This window comes from Pinus tabuliformis, chromosome 8, assembly GCF_031772625.1.
Source record: "Pinus tabuliformis cultivar Carrire ecotype Pingquan chromosome 8, CPIR1, whole genome shotgun sequence".
NCBI classification, from domain to species: Eukaryota; Viridiplantae; Streptophyta; class Pinopsida; order Pinales; family Pinaceae; genus Pinus; species Pinus tabuliformis.
Genome location: NC_142294.1, coordinates 731,201,653 through 731,211,214, shown reverse-complemented (window position 1 = coordinate 731,211,214; position 9,562 = coordinate 731,201,653). Strand labels below are relative to the sequence as shown.

The 9,562-nt window shown below is 33.8% G+C and overlaps 1 pseudogene; it reads left to right on the top strand.

Moving 5' to 3' along the window:
* The first annotated feature begins 7,087 nt into the window (after positions 1 to 7,087).
* LOC149237662 (uncharacterized) lies at positions 7,088 to 7,465 on the top strand (annotated as a pseudogene).
* Positions 7,466 to 9,562: the final 2,097 nt, after the last annotated feature.

The following is a 9,562-nucleotide window of genomic DNA, read 5'->3' as shown; positions in this document are numbered from 1 at the left end:
ATCTCATCCATGATCTTCCCACTCAGGAATTGTAGGAGCAGGAGGAGGAGGAAATAACACCTCAAGAAAAGAAGATAGCTCCTAGGAAAAGGATCAGGTATTCATTAGGCTAGGGGAGTAGGAAATGGAAGTTCAATCCTTTAAACACAGGAGCTACTCAAACATAGTCAGAGAGGAAAGAGGAAGAGGAAGAAGAAGATGAAGAAGAAGAGAGAAGGAAGCAAGATGAGTTGCTTGAAAAAAACAATCATAAAAGAAAGAGAGCATAAATATAGAAGAAGAGCAACATATGCAGTGGTAGGAGGAGGAAGTAACACAGAGGATTGAATAAGAACAATTGAATTAGGAGTCAGAAGAGGAACAATTTGAGGAACAAGGTACCATCCAACCCACTGATGATGAGAAAGATACCCTAAAATAACAACCAGTCACAGGAGGTCATCTTCCATTCGGAGAGATGGGGACCACACCCCCACCAACAGATAGATTCACAAACGTTTGTAGTGTAACATTTCATTAGCTAAAGAAGTGGATCATGTAGAAAAGAAATATATACACTCCCAATGATCCTCATATCCCACTCTCAGTCGCTACATAGAAGGTGATAACTTCTAACACTAGAATAAATCCAAGGGAAATCATCGTGGAAATTGTTGTATTCACTGCAACAGCACATGATAACTCATAGTAATTATTGAATAAGAATTCTAGTTTGAGAAGAGAGCTTGTTGCTGTGAAGCAACATGTAGAACATCTTGAGGCATAGAACTAGCGGTTGTCATCACATAGCATCAATACCGCAGAATGGTAGTCATCCATGCAAGAAGAATCGGACCAATGGAGGATACTATGGTTCGACTATACAACGAGATGATACTTATACAACAAGTCATGGCAACTCTCATTTGAATTAAAAAGAATGCTTGAGAAGTGGTGAAAATCCTAAAGATAGCAAATAAAGAATTTGACCATATGTAGGAGTGGGATGCCAAATATTTTCATTTTCGAGAGAATTTGGAAAGGAAAGACAAGGTCTTCGCTGAGATAGACAGATTTCAGTTAATACGCCACCTACGAAATTACTCTTATCTTGGAGCACAATGAGTTAATACTATGTTTTCATACAACTAGTTACAGAATGGGTTTCAATCTCTAACATAGAAGCATATGATGCTTGCCATCAGAACCCTTGAATAAATTAGAGGCAGGGAGGTCATATTCAAGGAGATAAGGGATTACATTGAACAAATCAAACAAGCAACTAAACGGGAAGGTTTTGAGGTCATGAAGGACATTATTTAACGATATGCCTTTTCGCTAGTTAAAGCACACATGAAGCTTTCATGGCTCTAGAATAATGTACAATAAAGCTCCAAGAACATACTATCATAGGCATTGAAGGTGAATATGCATTATAAATGGGTATTTCCAGATCAGAGTGTACCCATCGCAAAGGATTTCATAGCATGGCAGATCTATATCACAAATAAACTATATGAAGAAGAAAATTATTTGTCCATTTGAATGAGTCTTTGTCCTTTTAGCGTTTTTGTCTTATTAGGCCATTGTCTCATTTGTAAATTGTCTTATGTAATAAATGTTTCCTAATGAAGTCCAAGGGAAACAAGTTGAATATGAAAAGCCACATTTTAGAATGTAATGAGTCATGTTACAATATCAATAGTCATAGAAGTCAAACAGTCATAGGGAAGCTCAAAGGTCATTGTATTTGTTATAAATATCTCCTCACAACTCACGAAAATGGATTTTCATCTCGATTTTGGAGGCTTAGCCTTGGCTTCTCTTGTGCTACATTGGAGATAAATTACTCTATTGAGAAGCAAGTTGTGGCTTCATGTTTCACTACTTGATACAATGTTTCATTCATGTAACAATGTACTTGGGATCTTATACTCACAATCAGAAGCTCAATAAGATGGCATTCCTTCATATGTGTATCATAGATATCATTGGACTATTCTGGTTATGTTTATGGTATATGTTGCTTTAACTACATATTACGTTAATGAACTAGTTTGTGTCTGAGCTATAGCTATTGTTGAATTAATGTTCTTATGATTTAACAATTATTTCCTACTATGTGGACTAATCAACAGGTACTCAACAAGTCCTTACATTTATTCCTGGGTCCCCCTTTAGGATAGTACTATTTCTTTTCTGATCAGTGGCTCATTTCCCTCACCAACAATGTAAGTCCCCCTGGTACACCTTACATTGGGTGTCTCACAAATCTCACATTCTTGTTGATTCACATAGGCATTGCGCTTTCTCATGTGAGATTGTAACCAAGGCATATCCTGGAAAAAATGTTTCAACAAAAGACGACATGATCGTATGGGACTCCTACACAAAACGGTGTGAGGTCAAATTGGGACTTCGCATCAGGGAGATCCCCTTACAATGCTGGGGGAATCCAGCACTTTCAATAAGCCCATATGGATTTAGTGAGTGCCACATGGGTATGAGCGCCATATGCCCAGTTGGGCCCACGAATTTAAAATGTGACTGGCTTTGTTTTATTATTGATGGATGGAGTCATAAAGGGGTTGATTATTCAACATTGTATTTAAGAAAACAATTCTATAACTGATGGTTAATGATCCACAACGTGGACTTTTGAATTGAATGAGATGCAGATATTAGGTTAATCGTGCTCAAGATAGAATTAGGTTTGATGTGATCTCTAAGTAAACTCTAGGAGCTTAGTGGCTCTAGGGGTTCTCCGACACTACTTATGGCTTTGTTCCATGGAGTTCTCATGGGGAACTCAATTGGAGATAGCTCGTGAGTCCTAGTTGGGGCTCTAGAAATAGTTCTGGGAATTTCTATTTGGTTGTTTGACAATTGGACACTAGGTAGCAATGGTGATCCTAGAGTTGGAAGCATATACTATTCTAACAGCCCATAAGTTTCACTAGAAGGTAGGCATAACTGAAGGTTTTAGACTACACTCCATGGGTGCCAGTTAAGGAGACATGAACATGTGTTTGGAGACTAAGGTTGTTAAGGTTGGTTTTGCAACCTAAGTTTTATGTTTTTATTGTTGACTAGTTCCTTTGGAGTCATTTTCCTAGCTCGGGGGTGATCTATGGCTGCGATTATGAGCCACATGGTATAAGAATGCGAAGAATGTGGAGATCCTGTAGCCATTTTGTGTTCTTACGTAGATAAATGTCTTAATTGATGTTGTGTTTAATGATGAGTTAATGAATGAAACCCTAATTTCAGGGTTATGTGTTGGGTATGTTAGACTATGAATAGAATTGAGTGGCCCATGTTTACAAAATATGTGCCATTTGGAATTCTATGGTATGCATATCGTTATTTGGTACTATGTGGTTTGATCCATCTATGTGTTGTATTTACAATTATATGTCAATTTATCTAAACTAGGATCTCATGTTAATGTGATTAATTCACCTTTAATTATGTCATAGATGATAATTGAATGAGGTTTTTGTTTAATTGTATGTACTACAAATGATTTTGAGCTACTTTTTGGACAAAACGTAAATCCATGTCTTATAGTTACATGTTATTAACAATCAATGAACCCAATCCTAAGGTTTAATTAGTGAAATTGTAGCTCATATGATTTCAGAAAGACACTGGTAAAATTATTCAAGGAGATTTGGATTTTTGGTATGTGGTGATGATCGGCTAGTGGCTGGGGACATTACATCGCAAGAAAAGAACAAAGCAAGGAAGATCTCAAAAATTTTAGACAAAATCCTTTACATAGTATATCTTCTATTAGTTATATTCTTAAATGGTCAAACAACTCACAACAATTTGGCAATTGATGATAGCCATGTTTATAGAAGAGGCTTCTAACTACTTCTCATTCATTATTATTTATTTCTCCCTAAAACTAGCATAGGATTAGAAAGAAGGATTTTCCATCCACAGAAGCAAATAGACTAAGTAAAAAACAAGTAAATGATGCCACATATACATAAAACCTCATGAGATATCGGTGAGTCACAAAACAAAGGGGTGATTTGGTAGTGTAGTTGCTAATAGTTCTCACGAATACGTGGAACACTAAATATTGTGTTATGGATTTACACATTAGGAAGTTACAAAATTTGGCCACATAAGGTGGAAAGACCTTATAATAATGATAAAATATTTGCTGAGAAGTATATGGCTACTCTAAATGTGGTAAAGAGTGCTATAAGGGTACCTGCAATATGTGATAATATTATAATATTAAGAAAATATCCTCTACAAGAAGTGGAAAGCTCCCAGACCATATCAAGTCATATAATGAAATCACCCCATGGCTATCATAATCTCTAGACATGTGCATCAATCCTCCAATTAAGTGGAAAAATTCTACAAAAGTGATTACATGGAGGAGCGATTAGGGGTAATCAACATGGAATGTATAGAGGATCTCCATCGATGCATAAATAGCACATCTATGCCTTAACAGATGTTATAATGTACCCTGGGAAAGGTGAAGTACCTCAGAACGTATGGGAATATGTTAAAAAATGTGAATATGTAGGAGTAATAGAAAATTTCTCTATTATTCCATACCAAAAGTGTGATAATATATAATGAGTGGGGACGATACTAAACCATAAGCAGGCCTCCTCTAAAATAGGTATGAAATCCTTTACAACATGAGTGATACTTTTGCATACATAAAAGGGAATCTAATGACTATGGGATTCCTTATATCGTGTGCCCTAGGATATCAATATCATGATAATTTCATCCCTATATAGGTCATAAATGACCAACACGATTGTGAGTTATTACCATTGTGGTATAGTTAGTTCCAACTATCAAAGAGATACATATCTAAAGATGGGGACTAGAAATACATGACATGACTAAGCATAAAGTGTTTTAGGCTCCTACCTAGAAACATTAGTTTTACATATATCATCCATCAATGGCACAGTACAATGCCATAGTACAACAATAGTCACTCCTTGGATCGTCAAGATACAATTTATTAAACAATATGGTTGCATGATGGGTCACATTTATAAACAATATAGGGTTCATTTCCAAGAATATAACATATGGGGATTCAAATGATCTACAGAGAGAAAGTCACTATCTCATTGGCTAAATTCATTTATGGTTTTCATGCGGCATGGGGATTATCCATATGGTACATGAATTTTCTTATAATATTTCATAAAATGCGAGCGACCATAGTTGATAGAAGAATGCAATTTTGCAGTGTTGATGTCCTCCATGACTTTCTTTATTATCATTGACTATAATACAACCACTTCTTTGATATCAAATTTTTTCAGTCTGTGCTCTTCAATATCTCAATATAATAATCACATACATATTTTTTTTTCTTCCTCTCCATTTCCATTCACATTGAAATTAGAGATGGAAATTTTGATCTTGATCTGAAAGATAATGCTGATGTATGCTATTTTTAATAAACTTCAATTCTCTATGAAGTTTGACTCCTTATCACTCATTATCATTATTTATTTTGATAAGAATTAGAGGTTGCCACATTAGTTTTTGATATTATTTCTATTTGTATGTATGAAGTCCAATGTTTATTGTTTATATAGAGAGTTTCTTATTGAAAATCAACTTTCTTGAATAGGTATGGAATTATGGTTGTAACTATTCAAAAATTAGCTCTTTTATTAATCAAATCAAATTAAATTTTTATTAGAGTAGGTTTTACTATTATTTTTTAATCACAACAGAAGATGTAAAATGAAAATGTTTAATATTTATTAGTCTATCTATCTATATAGCTATTTATCTATAGATATGTGTATGTGTGTTTAAAAAACTAATGTATAATCTATAAAAGACAAAATTTAGATATTTTTTAATGTTCTCAAGTTAACTCAATGTGAAGGATTTCTTAATCCAACACATGAATAATCCATAGGGTTTTTTTGCAATCATTTGAATGGAGGACATGAACCATGTCTATCTTATTTGCATTGGAAATGGGTGTGAAGGCATAAAATTCATCAATGAAATGAATAGCCTTAAGTTGTAACTAATATTTCTTGAGCTTAAGAACTTTGAACAATTCATATAATCCATTACATGGGTCCACTTCATCAAGCATTAATCATCCATTTTGAATATAGAGGCTATTTATAGCTCTCAAAAATTAAAGAAGGTTGACCAGTAAAAGGGAAAAAAAAATCTTTAATCCTAACAATTAGATGTTAGGATCAAGCATGATTGATGATTCATCTAACCAAAAAGTATCACATATATAGTGAATTGGTTAGCTCCAAGTAGGATATGGACCACTGTACCCATGATTAGGTTAATTGTGAACCGAGAATAAATCCTAGGGTGTATGAGTTATGTTAAGTGAGGAGAGGGAGGAGAGGAACAACCTCGTAGACTAAAATGAGGCTTCAAATAATCAAACATCATGGAAAACACCTATAATACATTAAATGTTTTAGTCTTTACAACACCATATTCAATTTCAAAATTATAATTATTAAAGTTCATCTCTCTCTCTCTCTCTCTCTCTCTCTCTCTCTCTCTCTCTATATATATATATATATATATATATAAAACAATATACATCACTTACTTTTTTGGTATGTTTTGTATTCTTTTAATGACCATCTCCACCTGTTTTACCTCCCCTTTGTCTCCCCCTACTTGGCGAATTGGGAGGAGGGTAGAAACCCTTTATTAGGGGGGATTGTAGGAGGGAGAAATCTCTCCCTACTTGGGGGCTTTTGGGCTTTGCAAGAGGGTAGAAACCCCTTGTTTAGGGGTTGGGAGGCAGTGCCCCAAATTATATCTAATTTTAGTTTTATTTTTTGGTGGGTGGATTTTGTGTCTATTTTTGGGGAACACTCTTTCCACCTTTAGCAGTTTTGGGATACATGGTTGTTTAGCCCATGGTTTTGTATTTTTAGTTAATAAACAATTATTTTATTCTAATCCAGAGTAAATGGATTGTTGATTTATGGAAGTTGGGGGATATATTTGTATGCATATATACATACATACATATATAGATAATATAATACTTAAAATATTCGACGTGCCAAAAGCAGCAGCGTGGCAGTCGGGGATAATAAAGAATATGGCAGAGGACTTTGGCATTACTCAAAATCCCATTCCCCTGCTGTTTTTGTCCAGCGACATTTTGGAAAAGATTATCAAATATTGCAAATACCATGTTGATCATCCCCTACGTCCGTGGAGATCAAAAGAGGATGTTGACCCATGGTATGTGGAGTTTGTGAATTTGGATCTGCCCACTTTGATCCAACTTGGATTGGCTGCCATGCGTCTGGATATAGTGACTCTTCTTGACCTGGTCAGTCGAACTATTGCGGGTGAAATTGTTGCGTTGAAAACACCCGGAAAAGCCCGAGAGATGCTGAACATGGAAAATGACCTTACTCCCCAAGACTTGGAAGCCATCAAGTGTCAAGCTCCTTGGGTTCTCGGTAAGTGAACTCGGTCCAATTTTTTAATTATGAAAATCAATGACCAACTTGTGTTTCTTCTTCTGTCTGAAATATTTTATCAATAAATATTTTTAACAGGCTTGGAGGCAGGTTTTTTTTTTTTTAAATTTGTTTATCGTAATTTATTGTAATTCTCAAGATAGGTTTAGTCATTATTATATTATTTTTTCCTTCTTCAATTTAACTCAGAATTTTCCAAACATTGAAAAATTTTGAGCGAAAATTGCGATAATCCGAAGAGCATGAGACATCAAACAAAGTTGATGTTTCACAAAGTTCAGATTCACATAAAGAATCTCCACCAGTTGACACCCAGGGCAACGAAGAGCATGAGACATCAAACAAAGTTAATGTTTCTGAAAGTTCAGATTCACATAAAGAATCTCCACTAGTGGACATCGAAGGCAATTGGCAGAAGGTAGAGAGAAAGAAAGGAAAGAAAACTAGAAGTTGAGAGGCCAATGCATTACTTTTTTTTTTGTGCTAGATCATCTGTACTTTTTTTTTTGTTTTTTTTTTTCTTTTATTTGTAAAAAAACAAGAAGACCTTTTTACTCATCTAGAAAATGTAACATTTATCTTTTTACATTTATTATTTATATATCAAAAATATTAAAATAAATATTGGTTTCGTAATTTATCTTTATGTGGTTAGTATGTTATCTACTGTATTACGCTTTCTACAATAGAAAGCCGTAAATTTAATCATATATGCTTTGTTTGTTCTCCGAGTTACAAAGATGGTTTGTTGTTCTCTTAATTTCTCCCTCCCTTCATATAAAAATTGTTTACATTCATTTCTTTGTCATTTCTCCAATGAATTCTATGTCCTGTGTTGAAGTCTAGTGATGAATATCTACATTGAAACCCTTTGTTGAAGTTTGTTCAAAACTTGGAGTGAATGTGTTGAAGTCTAGTGATGAATATCTACATTGAAACCCTTTGTTGAAGTTTGTTCAAAACTTGGAGTGAATGTTTTATATGTGGAAATGCTGAGCATAGATTTCGTCGTTGAAGACTTTAAACTATGTTAATTAATTCTCAGTGTTGTATCAATTAAATGCTTAAATCAAATCTTTGTGCAGTGTGTGTTCAAGTACTTTGGTTCTAGAATTTGTTCACTGCTCCACCTGCATTGAATGGTTGTGCATGGAATGATCAAATTGTGTGGAACTTTGTATATAGTATGGAATTATATTTCAATGGTGTGTATGAGAACTATGGTCCTTATACGTTGTTGATAAAAGTATATATGTTCTTTATATGTTATGTGTGTTTGAAATGTTATATATTGCAAAGTGCTTTGAAATGTCGAATGTTGGATCATACGGTATGGTATGGTATGTGATGGATCATAAGCATAAATGTAAATGTAAGCGTAAATGTGAAGGTAATGTTTAACATTAAACTTTTTCAATCTAATGTCGGTCCCATTTTTTATCTAATTATTGGTACGTATAAACACAATATAAATTTAGAATGTAAAGAGGTTTAAGAACACTGAAAACAATGTATGGTAAATAAATAAAAATATCAATAAACTAAAGGTATGGTAAATAAATAAAAACTTTTTTATATTTACTCGAGAGCTATGGTAAATAAATAAAAATATAAATAATCTAGAGGTATGGTAAATAAATAAAAATCCTCATTTTATAATTATTCCATCAACCTTTTTATATTTACGAAAACTCAAAAAATATGTTTTATTTAGCCTTAAGTTGTAACTAATATTTCTTTACCTTAAGAACTTTGAATGATTCATAAAGTCCATTACACGGGTCCACTTCATCAAGTTTTAATCATCCATTTTGAATATAGAGGGAATTTATATATATCGGAAATTAAAGAAGGTTAAAAAGTAAAAGGAAAAAAAAACCTTAATCCTGACAATTATGAAGGAAACTCACACACATAAAATAAATATCAATAAAATAAACACTGAGAAGTATAGAAAGTAGACATGGTGGAAAAGGCCTCAGCCATTAGTACAAATAAATACATGAGGAAGTTGGTCTCAACATAGTACGTCTATCTTGGACACTATGCTTGAGATATTTTTTCAACAAAACACTAATCCAGGA